Source organism: Hyperolius riggenbachi, chromosome 2, assembly GCF_040937935.1.
Source record: "Hyperolius riggenbachi isolate aHypRig1 chromosome 2, aHypRig1.pri, whole genome shotgun sequence".
Classification (NCBI taxonomy): Eukaryota; Metazoa; Chordata; class Amphibia; order Anura; family Hyperoliidae; genus Hyperolius; species Hyperolius riggenbachi.
The window spans coordinates 165,087,823-165,100,175 of record NC_090647.1 but is presented as its reverse complement, the minus strand read 5'-3'; the positions used below and the strand labels follow the sequence as shown (position 1 = coordinate 165,100,175).

The 12,353-nt window shown below is 44.8% G+C and overlaps 1 long non-coding RNA gene across 1 annotated transcript; it reads right to left on the bottom strand.

Moving 5' to 3' along the window:
- Window positions 1-1,876: 1,876 nt before the first annotated feature.
- On the bottom strand, window positions 1,877-8,843 carry LOC137544155 (uncharacterized). The gene is made up of 3 exons (XR_011025741.1): window positions 8,650-8,843; window positions 2,383-2,519; window positions 1,877-2,181 (listed from the first exon to the last, which is right to left on the bottom strand). It is a non-coding gene; the product is annotated as an uncharacterized lncRNA (long non-coding RNA).
- Between the last annotated feature and the right edge of the window lie 3,510 nt (window positions 8,844-12,353).

Sequence of the window (12,353 nt, the reverse complement as noted above, 5' to 3'; positions counted from 1 at the left end):
AACAAGTAAAACCGCCTGGTTTTTAATATGTTTTGCACTGTACATACATGTTTATCTCATCATGTCACATAGCCGAATGACGGCTCTCACCGCTAAACTCTGAGGCGGCATTAAATACTATTCCCCCTCCAAGTTGACGCAACTCGGAGGGAGATGTAATTTGGGGTCTGGCATTGCTGCTATGGGGCGCCCAGTTTCGGCGTTCGGATCTCAGAGCCGCGTGCTGAAATCAGCTGATCCAGTAACTCGGGGCTCTGGCGGTTTCCAGACCCTGAATTACATCTCCCTCTGAGTTGCAACAACTCAGAGGGGGAATAGTATTTAACGCCGCCTCGAGGTTTATCGGCAGCAGGGTGAGCGAAAATTTGGCTCGCCCTGCTCCAAACTGCCCAGCTCCCAGATGACCTGCACTCCATAGGAAGAATATCTGAGACAACATGATCCCTTGGGCGTCAGTTTGTGGCTGAGGCTTTACAGACCCGTCTCTAGCCAGGAGGCTAGCGATGCATTCTGTCACTATGGAGGGCAATGAAGGCAATGATGTGACACAATTAATAAGCTGACACATGATTGCCTTTCAGCGGTTATGGAATTGTGTTTCCCTTTCAGGGACATAAAATAACGATTTGCATATTCAGCAGTGATGCATTGTGGGACACCTCAGAGCTCACTCCAACCTGAATAATCACAAATACCTTTTGTTTTAAGAAGGAAAATTTCTGGTTTGCATAACGATATAGTAAGGGCTGGTGCACACCAAGAGCGCTTCTGAGTGCTTTTAAAAATGCCAGTGCTTTGAAAAGCGCTTGGCTAATGTATTTGAATGGGATGGATCACACCAGAGCGATGTGATTTTCTCCCAAACGCAAACGTGTAGCATTTCTTTCAAGCTGTTTGTTACAGCTCTACTGTAACAAAAATAAAAAAATGCTATACCAAAACGCTCCAAAAATCGCTAGGCATGATTAGAAAATCGCTAGGCGCATGCCTAGAATCGCCTAGAAAAATAACTTCAAAAATCGATGAGCATTTGCGATTACACTAGCACTTTTTGGTGTGCACTGGCCCTAAGAGGACTTGTTGGTGCTTTTTTAGCCCCTTACACACTCCTAGAAGTTTTGGTTCACCATGAGCTTGCTGGGCAATTTGTTACTTTGGATTTTATAACATAATTACAAAGTTTATTAATTAATCATTTTTTTTTCTTTTCAACCAAAAAGTTTCATAAAGAAATCTTGTGATGCAAGCTGAAAAAATGGAGCTCTCCTGTGAACAAATGTCTTTAAAACCCTGAGCAGTGAGAACAGATGCAGCCTTATTATGTGTTCTTAAGAGCATGGTACATAACTGGCTAGGCGTGAAAGTTTGCAGAGAAAACAGATGTAACACTAAATGAATAAAACCGTATGCTTTCCCATTCTTTTAGAACCCTTTGTGAGCTGCAGCATTATTTCAGAATGTTCTCTTCCATTTTTTTTAACAGAACAAAGTAAAAGATCGTTTCACCTAAGATGGATATAACAATAATAATGTACTACTGCAGGGGATGTGTTCTGTTACTGCCTAACTGTATGGCAGACAGTAGGCCTTGCATCTACCTGTACACATCTGTATACTCTTCTCAGCTCTCCTTCTCTCCTTTTTGAAGAGATCTATTTAGTTTTCTCAGCGGCAAGTCAGATTTCACATTTGTCTCTTGACGATTAGGAAGAACAGGTTTGAATTTTTTTTTGCTAAGACGCTTCGTTTAAACTCATAGGCTTCTTACATGAACAGCTGTGATTGTTCAGACTATAAAGAATTAACTTCACACTGTGAGGCAAGCTTTCAACAATAGAAAATGAATAATTTTATACTGAACAGTAATCTTCCTCGCTCAGCCATGGCTAGGACTTAAAGCTGAATTCCGGGCGTCACATTTAAATGAGCTTTGTATAGGAGGTGTAATAGTTTTTCGCAAATGACAATGTACGAAAGACCGTTGATGCTTTTGCGAAATATGTGTCTGACAATGTGCCCCCTTATTCCTGTAATTCTTTGCTGGGAACTCTTGTGTGACCAGATTACAATAGCAAGCTATCAAAACAACTCAGACCTCTTCGTCGCATATGATCTTGCATCAGCGGTCGCTTTCTGCTACTATAACTTCAAGGACGATTGTTGTTGTTCTGGAAGCTGTGCCTGCAGGAACGGAAATATGAACAGGGATGTGTGTACTGAAAACTAGTGCAACACAGTGTACATATTTCAAATTACAAAATGAATGCTACTTGGGCGTACAGTCAGTTTTTGTTTATAGTTGGCCGCAGACTAAAATGGAAAGAACATTTTTAAAACATTAAAGTGTACCAGACACAATATAAAATAAAGGTTTATACATACTTGGGCCTTCCTCCAGCCCCATGCCCACAGATCGCTCACACGCCGCTGTCCTCAGCATTCTGTATCGCCGGTACCAGGTCCTGTAACTTCGGCCAGTCACGGCCAGTCTGCACAAGAGAAGTGCGCCCTCTACGTATCTGTAAAGGTATGTATAAAACTTTTATTTTATATTGTCTCTGGTTTCCTTTAACCCTCCTGGCGGTTTGCAAAAAAATCGCCAGGGGGCAGCAAATCTTTTTTTTTTAAATTTTTTTTTTTTTTTTCATGTAGCGAGACAAAGTCTCGCTACATGATAGCCGCTGCTCAGCGGCATCCCCCCAGCCCCTCCGATCGCCGCCGGCGATCGGAGATCCGGAGATCCCGTTCAAAGAACGGGATCTCCTGGAGGGCTTCCCCCGTCGCCATGGCGACGGGCGGGATGACGTCACTGACGTCATCGACGTCGTGACGTCAGAGGGGACTCCGATCTGCCCCATAGCGCTGCCTGGCACTGATTGGCCAGGCAGCGCACGGGGTCTGGGGGGGGGGGGCGGCCGCGGCGAGAGGAATTGCGGCGGATCGGCGGGTAGCGGCGGCGATCGGGCACTGCACGCAGCTAGCAAAGTGCTAGCTGCGTGCAGCAAAAAAAAAATTATGCAAATCGGCCCAGCGGGGCCTGAGCGGTGCCTTCCGGCGGCATAGCCCGAACTCAGTTCGGGCTTACCGCCAGGAAGGTTAAATTACAAAAACATTTATACAGCACTGATTTACATTCATTGCAAATTTTTAGCAACAGTGGATTTTCCCTTAGGCCCCGTTCACACTTGCGTTTTGGCAAGTAAACGGACCGGATCCTTATCGGACCCTGATCGGATCCTGACCTGATCCTGATCAGAACCGTACGGTTCCGATCCGGATCCGGTCTGTTTGTATCAGGCATGCATCAGGCTGCCATCTGGATCTGTGGGCAAAAAATAGCGAAATTTTTTAAAAAAAATGTTGGGGTCAGCAGAAGGTGCACCTGGTGCACGTGTAGAATCAGGTTCCTCCGCTGTAGGCCTCACCTCCACCTCCCGACATACTGCCAAACAGCTCCAGCACGTCTGTCACTGCTGCTCCACTCCAGACATGCTTGGCCCATGTGTCCCCACCTGAAATGGCCGCTTGGAGACGCATAGGAAGTGGGGTAGAACGTCAGGTTTTTGTATGCAGTGTGTTCTGTGCCTTCCGTTCCCCGTTGGTTTCTGTGTTCCTGATGGTGCTGTCAGGCTCAGGTCCGGCTCCGGTCCGGGTGCGTGGGCCGGACCCAAAAAATAGCGCATGTTGGAAAAGATCCGATTCGGCTCCGTACTGTACGGAACGGACACGTGTGAACGTCCGCATAGCCTTTACATTGCTATGCGGAACATACGTTCCGTTTGTACAGTATGCGGTCCGGATCAGATCCGGAAAATCCGGATGGCGAACGCTAATGTAATCCGGGCCTTAAACTGTGTAATTTTTACGTAGGATTCAGGATTAGTGTTAGACATAGGTAGTGGGGAAACAGTGTGTTATGCAAACACACCTTGATAACAGCCACCGACTATATATAGTTTAGGTTTAGCTTCTTCCTAAAGGATACATGAGGTAAAGTATTAAAAAAAACAGTTTTACTTGCCTAGGCCTTCCTCCAGCCCCTAGAAGCCTATGTGTCCCTTGCCGCAACTCAGCTCTCCGCCAGTCTCCTGTGGTCTCCTCCGTAGCGGCCAGGTCAGCAGCTGCTGTGCATGCACGAGCGTGCAGTCGTGCCGCTCACACTCCTGTTGCCAGGAGCGTTCTGCACAGTACTTCTGCAGCTATGCATTTGCACAAGCTCAGTAGCCTCCAGTGGCTACTACGGAGGGAACCCCGGTAGACTGGAGGAGAACAGAGCTGCAGCAAGGGACACATAGGCTTCTAGGGGCTGGAGGAAGCCCCAGGTAAGTAAATCAGATTTTTTTATACTTTACCTCATGCATCCTTTAACTTATAAAAACAAAACAGAGGACACCAAGAGCCCAATAGTGCAATATTGTCTGGTAACCTCAATATATAATGTAATGTCAAAGGTTCTTATACTCACAAAGGTGGGTTACCATCATAACCACTTGACAGGCAGGTGGGGAGTATTAGTACCTGACCCCACTCTCTGTAGATAGGAAAATGGGGAAAGAACCCCTCCACCAGGGGTGGACTTAATCATGCGAACAGAGGCGCCAAGCAGAGTAAAACAATGTTCTAAAAATGATAAAAAGAGGGAAGTCGAGGTGGACTTACCTCCCACTGGTAGTGGACATATACTCAGATGCAGAGTAAAAAATATACAATTTATTCACAGCTCCATAAAATCGCAACGCGTTTCGCGGTCAACAATCACTGCTTCATCAGGCTGTACAGGAGCATATAAAACTGGTTCAGGTCCATAAAGCATGTGAGCGCGCCTCTGTGACACAGAGGCGCTCACACACTTTATGGACCTGAACCAGTTTTATATGCTCCTGTACTGCCTGATGAAGCGGGATTGTTGACCGCGAAACGCGTTGCGATTTTATGGAGCTGTGAATAAATTGTATATTTTTTACTCTGCATTTGAGTATATGTCCACTACCAAAGGGAGGTAAGTCCACCTCGACTTCCCTCTTTTTATCATTTTTAGAACATTGTTTTACTCTGCTTGGCGCCTCTGTTCGTACATATTACAGCACATCCTTTAACTTATGCTACCCTGATCACCTTAAAGCAAACCTGAGACATCTAAAAATAAAAGTTAGATATTTACCTAAGAAAAGGGAAGCCTGTGGATCCTCCAGAGGCTTTCCATGCCCTCCTCAAGACCACCGCCACTGTCAGATCATACCTGCGCTCCTCTTTGTGAACAAGCATGGCTGTACAATGCCTGTGTGAGTACACCGGTACTTGTGCAATAGCATGAAGCCACACATCCACCAACTGCTTCATCTTACTGCACAGGAACAGACGCAGAACGGCTGCACTCATACACGGTAGGGAGCGCAGCCATGGGAACATATCCAGCAATCTCTGGTTGGATATTTTCAGAAGGTCTCTGAGCAGCAATAGTGGGGGTACAATTCAAAAGTTATATAAGTGAAAGACAAACAGTGGACATATATAAGAAACCATTAACATTTGCCCCACATGAGTCCCACATGCAGTTTCGGCCCAGAACACTCTCTGTGTGAATTCTGCATGTCCTCTGCTCGTTTCTGTGTGGGTTTCCTCCAGGCACTTAGTTTCCTTCTATATCTCAAAAACATACTGACAAGTTAATTGGCTTTAGACAATGGCAAGGGCATACGGCTATGGCAGAGGTGAGATACATAATTACAGGAACAAGAAAGCTTTGTGCATCTGGGCCAACGTGTGTTAATACAAGATACGGATTTTACCATATTTTTCACATATGCCTTAAGGAAAGGTTTGCTTTAACTTTCAGAACTTGCTGTGACAGACAGCAAGCAAAGGTTGGACTTTTTGTTGCTGAAATGACCTGCTGCAGTAATGTTCAATTCCAGACTAATTATTCCATCAATAGGATAAAGCAAAAATGCCAAACAATTTCCAGTCTGAAACCCACAAATACTGAAGTAGGCATTAATGTTGACAATTTATCTTTAATGCTTTAATCTGAAGTCATGATAATGAGCTCCGTACACTGTGCAATGCTAATGTTTAATGAAGGCCTGAGTGCAGTTGATAGCATATATTAAAGGGATTTATTGTGTAAGTTTGTGCCATGAGCCAGGCTGAAAATTGCAGGATTTTCCCTGTCCACACATAAGGTTTATTACAGGCAAATGCAAAACCTTCTGCAATGAAGTCAGCCACAGTATTAAATTAAAATGTTATTGACTTATCTAGATGTATTGATAAAGCCGTAATTATTTATAGCTTGCTGCACATCTGGCTGGTTTAGAGGCAATGAATGATGGTATTGGGCACCCATATCACCTCTAAACAAAAAGTCTCCCATGTTTTAACTATACACATATGTAATAGGTATATTTTTCTGGTTATACCACGATTACATTAAAGTGGACCTGAACTCCTGCACAAGACAGAAGGAAAACATAGAGAAATGCACCCTGTACGTATTTTGAGAGTTTAGCCTGTCTAATTCCCCTTCATCTGTGCCTAATCACCACTGTAACTTGATCTCTTAGCTGTGTCAGCTCAGGAATCTCCTCTGCCACAGCAGAGCAGGTAATTTGTAAACACAGGATGTTAACAATATGCAGGGCCGGATTTACAGCTCAGGAGCCTACAGGCACAGAAGCTCTGGCGCCATAAGCCCCGCCCATCAGCACAAGCCACACCCCCAAGTTACATCCCTTTTTACTCAAGCTAATGTAGATACTACCCAAGACAAGTAAAGAATACCAACAATATGCAGATTTTGCCAATGGCATGCAGAATTTTACCAAAGATAGGCTACTACCAGCAACAAGCAGATAACAGTAATACAAATCACAAGGAAGTAATACTAATAACAGACAATTTCTAATTACAGGCAGGCACTGAGTAGATAGTGAGACAAATCAAAATCGGCTGCAGTGGTATTTGATTGGTTAAATTTAAATCAGAGGTCTCTTTGAGACGGGAGGCTGAACAGTGCGCTTGCCAGGGTGGTAGTGATCGGTCAGTCCAAGTGACAGGCCCCACCTCTACATTGGTATCATTGATCCCCTCCTCCCAGCCAGTGGGAAACTGCTCCATCGTGCCTCCTCCCCACTTTATAGAAACACCACACTGTTCGGGTGTACCCATGTAATGTTACAGTAAGGATTGAGCTTGATCCTTACAGGTGACACTTATTATAATATGCACAGATTTTGAAGTGGCACACCTTACCCGGATGTTGGGTGCTTGACCTGGGTGCCAAGCCACGTTACCCCAAAGTTTATAGTCACAAGTAAGATCAGGTCAGCACACTATTGTCACAATGCAGTGTTCCGTTTATTGCAGAAGTCTTTGTCGACTTCTACAATAAACGGAACACTGCATTGTGACAATAGTGTGCTGACTTGATCTTACTTGTGACTTATTATAATAAGAGTCTCATCAGTCCTAAAAGCAGACCTGAACTAGGAACATCCTCTCTGCTCTAAAAGATAAAAAACGCATAATAACCTTTAAAGAAAAACATTTTTAGTAACAGCCGATACAAATCCTGCAATAAATCTGCAGTGTGTCTACTTCCATGAAAGCAGGCATTTTGTTAACATGCTGTGCTTTAAAATAAGCTTATCTGCCATGGCGGAGGACACAGCTGAGAGATCAAATTACAACTTGTGATTAGACACAGATGAGTGGGAATTAGACAGGCTTAACTCTCTAAATACATATAGGGTGCATTCCTCTGTTTTATCTTCTGTCCTGTTCAAGAGTTCAGGTCCCCTTTAAAGGATACTTTAATCCGAAACATAGCCTCAAATTGATGCCCTGTGTGTGGGGGAGTTGTGCATAGGCTTACCCCACCTCTGTGGCCCAGTCTCTGCCTCGGTTTGCCTGTTATCCTCGCCGTTCTAAGTGTCCTTGTCGGCACCCTCTGACCCACACATAATACTCTGCGCATGCACAATATGTCTGTTGAGTATGTCCTGGTGCATCAGCATGCACACAACGCAATTAGGCTTCCCAGCAAGCCCAGTCAAAAGGCTCCCAAGCAGACATACTGCACATGCTCAGCGTAGTTTGTCCAGGTCAGGGCGCTGACCAGGACCTTTAGAATTGGGAGGATAAAAGGCAAACGGAGACAGAAGACCGACCACGGAGGTGCGGTAACGGATACACAATTACCCCCATGCACACAGGAATTTGAGGATATATTTAAGGTATCATTTAACCTTTACTGATATCCCCACTGAGAGACTACATTACTCCCATCCCCTGTGTCCCTGCTGAGGAAATCCTATTATGCTTCCCTTTACACTATCAAGTAGTTCCCCTCCCAATCTGACACCTACAACCTGGCAACCAGCAGTGTTTCCATAGGGCAATTTCAGCAGCACTGACCATCTGTCACCTGATCAGAGCAGCAATGACCTTTTATCAGGTCAGGTGACAGCTGGACAGAGCTGCAATATCGCCCTATGGAAACACTGGGAAGCATCACAGGATTGCCTCAGCAGGGGACACTACTGTCTGTTGTAGTCTCTGCTAGAAAAAGGAGGGGGGAGGATCAAGTCTGCATTAGCAATCAGTCACTTACTCTGTCTGCTTAAAAACTGTCACTTGTCTGTCACTTACTTTGTGGGTTTCTCCCTCTCTCTGGTCTGTGTCCGGCTGTTGCAGCAAGTCAGTCTCATTCACTCTCCAGGGGGCACTGTGTCACACACTGCTGTCTGTGACTGTCACACTATGTCACACACGTGTGCAGACATCTTCAAGCCTCCAATAGTATACACAGGGGGAGGGGCTGTAACTATACAGTGCAGGCCAGGGCTATCTCCTACAGTCCTACCTACAAGGCTGTTTCATCCCCCCCCCCCTCCCTTCCCGCCTGTCACCTGAAAACAGATTCTGGTTGGCTGTTGGCAGCTTTAATGGACAGGAGAGGGGTTGGTGGGGCGGAGCTTTTTGCCTACCACCTGTGCTGCTGCTGGATCCGTCCCCCTCTCTATCTTCTTCCATCACGCCTCTGGGCACAGCCAGGCAGGCTAATTTCGCCGGTAAGTCCCTCCGCATCTTCTTAGCAGCCCACGTGGTTAGCCACACTCCCAGCCCCAGGACTCCAGCCAACAGAGAGGAACAATCGCGCCGCCTATGCACGCAGCCTGCTGTTTGCTTGCAGCGCTGCGTGCAGGCATGAACACGGTGGGCGGGGAGAGCGGCACGCAATGACAGACTGTGTGCGTGTATCACTAGCCGCCCGCCCCCTCACTAGTTGCGGCCGCCGGATCATGGTGCCAGGAGGAGGCAGAGGGCAGCACTGGCATAAGTGTTGCGTTTTGTAGGTGTTAAAGGGACATGAATTAACCCCGCCTTTGGCCAATCGGGCGCCCCTAGGCACGTGCCTAGGGTGCCTTATGGTAAATCCGGCCCTGACAATATGTTTGCTTCCATGAAAGCAGGAAGTAGACACACTGCAGTATGACTGAATGATTTGCATCAAAGAATTGTTTTTCTGTGAAAGTTATTACCGTACGCTGTTGCCTATCTTTTAGAGCAGAAAGGAAGTTCTTAAATACCAAAAAGACCTTCCTTTACAGTAGTAGTTCCCTTTCAATGCCTTTTTGTATTTTTGATACTTAAAGGAAACATGAGGTGAGTGTGATATAAAGGTTTAAAAATGTAATTTACCTGGTTGTCATGCTGATCTTTATGCTCTGGATACCAGTGTCAGAACAAGCACCCAGGGCCCATTCACACTTGAGCTTTTTGCCGGCGATTTCGGTAAAACGCTCAAACGATAGCGCTTTTCAAAGCACTAGGGTAATAAAAGTCTATAGGCCCGTTCTCATTTGGGCAATTTCTGCTAATCGACGCAAATCGCCCAAAAACGCTAAACGCAAACGCGTAGCCTGCACCATTTTCAGGCGATTTCCCGGTGATCGCGTTTTAGTGCTATAGAAGCGCAAAACAAGATCGCTAAAAAATCGCCAGCTGTGAATGGTGATTTTTTAGCGTTAATCGCCAAAAAACGCCAGAGCAAAACGCTAGCAAAATCGCTAGCGTTTTGCGATCAGCAAGTGTGAATGGGCCCTTTAGATCTGAAGCTCTCAATCAAGGCGGACTTCACTGGCTGCATTTGACTTTGATACAACTGAAGCCACAGGTTCAACATGACAGCTGGCAATAAATAAAGAAAAAAGTGAATAAAGAAATATATATTTTTCTCACTAACGGTTTTCGTCTACTGCTGATGTAATTAAGTCACCAATTAATTTTAGCAAAATCAAAGAAGCGAACACTGAATACACTAGGTTTACTTAGCTTTTTAGCCCAAATGCAGTAGGGCACCAAGAAAGCCTCTCGAGAAATTTACACTGAGACTTGTCAGGTTCAACCAGAGAACACATGCATACACATAAATATAAAAAGTCTAAAATGTCCAGGGAACTACAAACTGACAAGCCTCAGTGTACATTACAGGTCTGAGAGCATGAAATATTTGTTTGCTGGCTGGTGTGGGTAGAGTAGTAGTAGAGTACACTTTCAAACTTGAACTGGTGAAAGGGTCTAGTATGGAATGATTTTGCATGCAAACCATTTTGGAGGTAAATATTCTCCATTTAGTGCAACTTGCATTCAAGTTGTTTTTATCATTACTAGAGTTCCAGCTTGTGAGTTTTTGAGTGCAGAGAGTTATTGTTTTTTTTTTGTATGTAAATTGACCACTCCCCTCAGTACCTCCTTTCCCAATTCTCATTAAAAATATTGGCCTTCAATAGGATGAGCTTGTGCACAGGCATACACAGATGGGAGGACAGCCACGCAGACCTATTCAACAACCCTTGTCAAATAGGTTCAGAAGGTTCCAGCACTTAAATTGTGAGCTCAAAGGGGATGGGGGTAGCCTCAAGATTATCCAGAGGCTTCCCTCTACTGAGATAAGTATCTTTTTTTTTTTCATAAATACTCTTTAAATTACCAAAGCAGGTTATTTCAGCGCACGGCACTCAGCGTCGTGCGCCGAAGCTTGGCACTGTCATAGCAGCAATGCTATGCTGTGTGCCCCGCGACAATTCGGAGATGGAATAGTATAGTTTTGGCTCTCCCTGCGCTGAAATTAGCGGCGACAAAATAATATGTACTCTTAAATTACAATTTAAGTGAGCGGTATGTGGAGGCTGCCATTTGTAGTCTGTATGGCTGATATTGTGGTGAAACCCATCCCACGGTGTGATGTCATGACCCTGGTCCTGACAGTTTGCTGTCTGTGCTGTCTGTGAACCTTGTTGCATTGTGTGAAATAACAGCTTTTTCCAACTGCCAAGCAAGCAGTATCTCCCTCTGTGCATAGAACTCTCACTAATGAACAATCCGTACAGATCAACTGGCAGAACTAAAGATGTCCCCACCAGTGATAAATTTCAGAATGTAAATCAGGGAGAGGAACGATTTTTACAATGGACAAACACTGACTAAATAATTTAAAGACACTCCGTAACAAAAATTGCATCCTGTTTTTTATCATCCTACAAGTTCCAAAAGCTATTCTAATGTGTTCTGGCTTACTGCAGCACTTTCTGCTATCACAGTCTCTGTAATAAATCGATTGATTCTTTCCCCTGTCAGACTTGTCGGCCTGTGTCTGGAAGGCTGCCAAGTTCTTCAGTGTTGTGGTTCTGCTATGAACTCCCCCTTCCAGGCCCCTCTGTGCACACTGCCTGTGCATTATTTAGATTAGAGCAGCTTCTCTCTTCTCTCTTATCTTTTACAAGCTGGATAAATCGTCCTCTGAGCTGGCTGGGCTTTTACATACTGAAAAATTACAGACAAGGGCAAAGCTGTTTGCAGGAAGAAAAGAGCAGCCTGAAACTTTAGTGCATGAGAGATGCAGGGGGAAAGAAACACACAAATGATCTCTTGAGATTCAAAAGGAAGGGTGTATACAGCCTGCTTGTGTATGGATGTATTTTCTATGTGTGGACATGCTGTACATCAACCTACTTCCTGTTTTGGTGGCCATTTTGTTTGTTTATAAACAAACTTTTAAAAACTGTTTTTAACCACTTTTAATGCGACGGGGAGCGGCGAAATTGTGACAGAGGGTAATAGGAGATGTCCCCTAACGCACTGGTATGTTTACTTTTGTGCGATTTTAACAATACAGATTCTCTTTAAGTGAATATTGTAAAAAACAAGCAATTGTATCATCATTCATGTTATTTTCACTAAAGTTCCTCTTTAACTTCCTTAGCGGTAACCCCGTGCTACACACGGGGTAGCCGCCGCGGAGGATCACATGGCCCCAGGACTTAAAAAAACAAAAAAACTGGTGCAATACG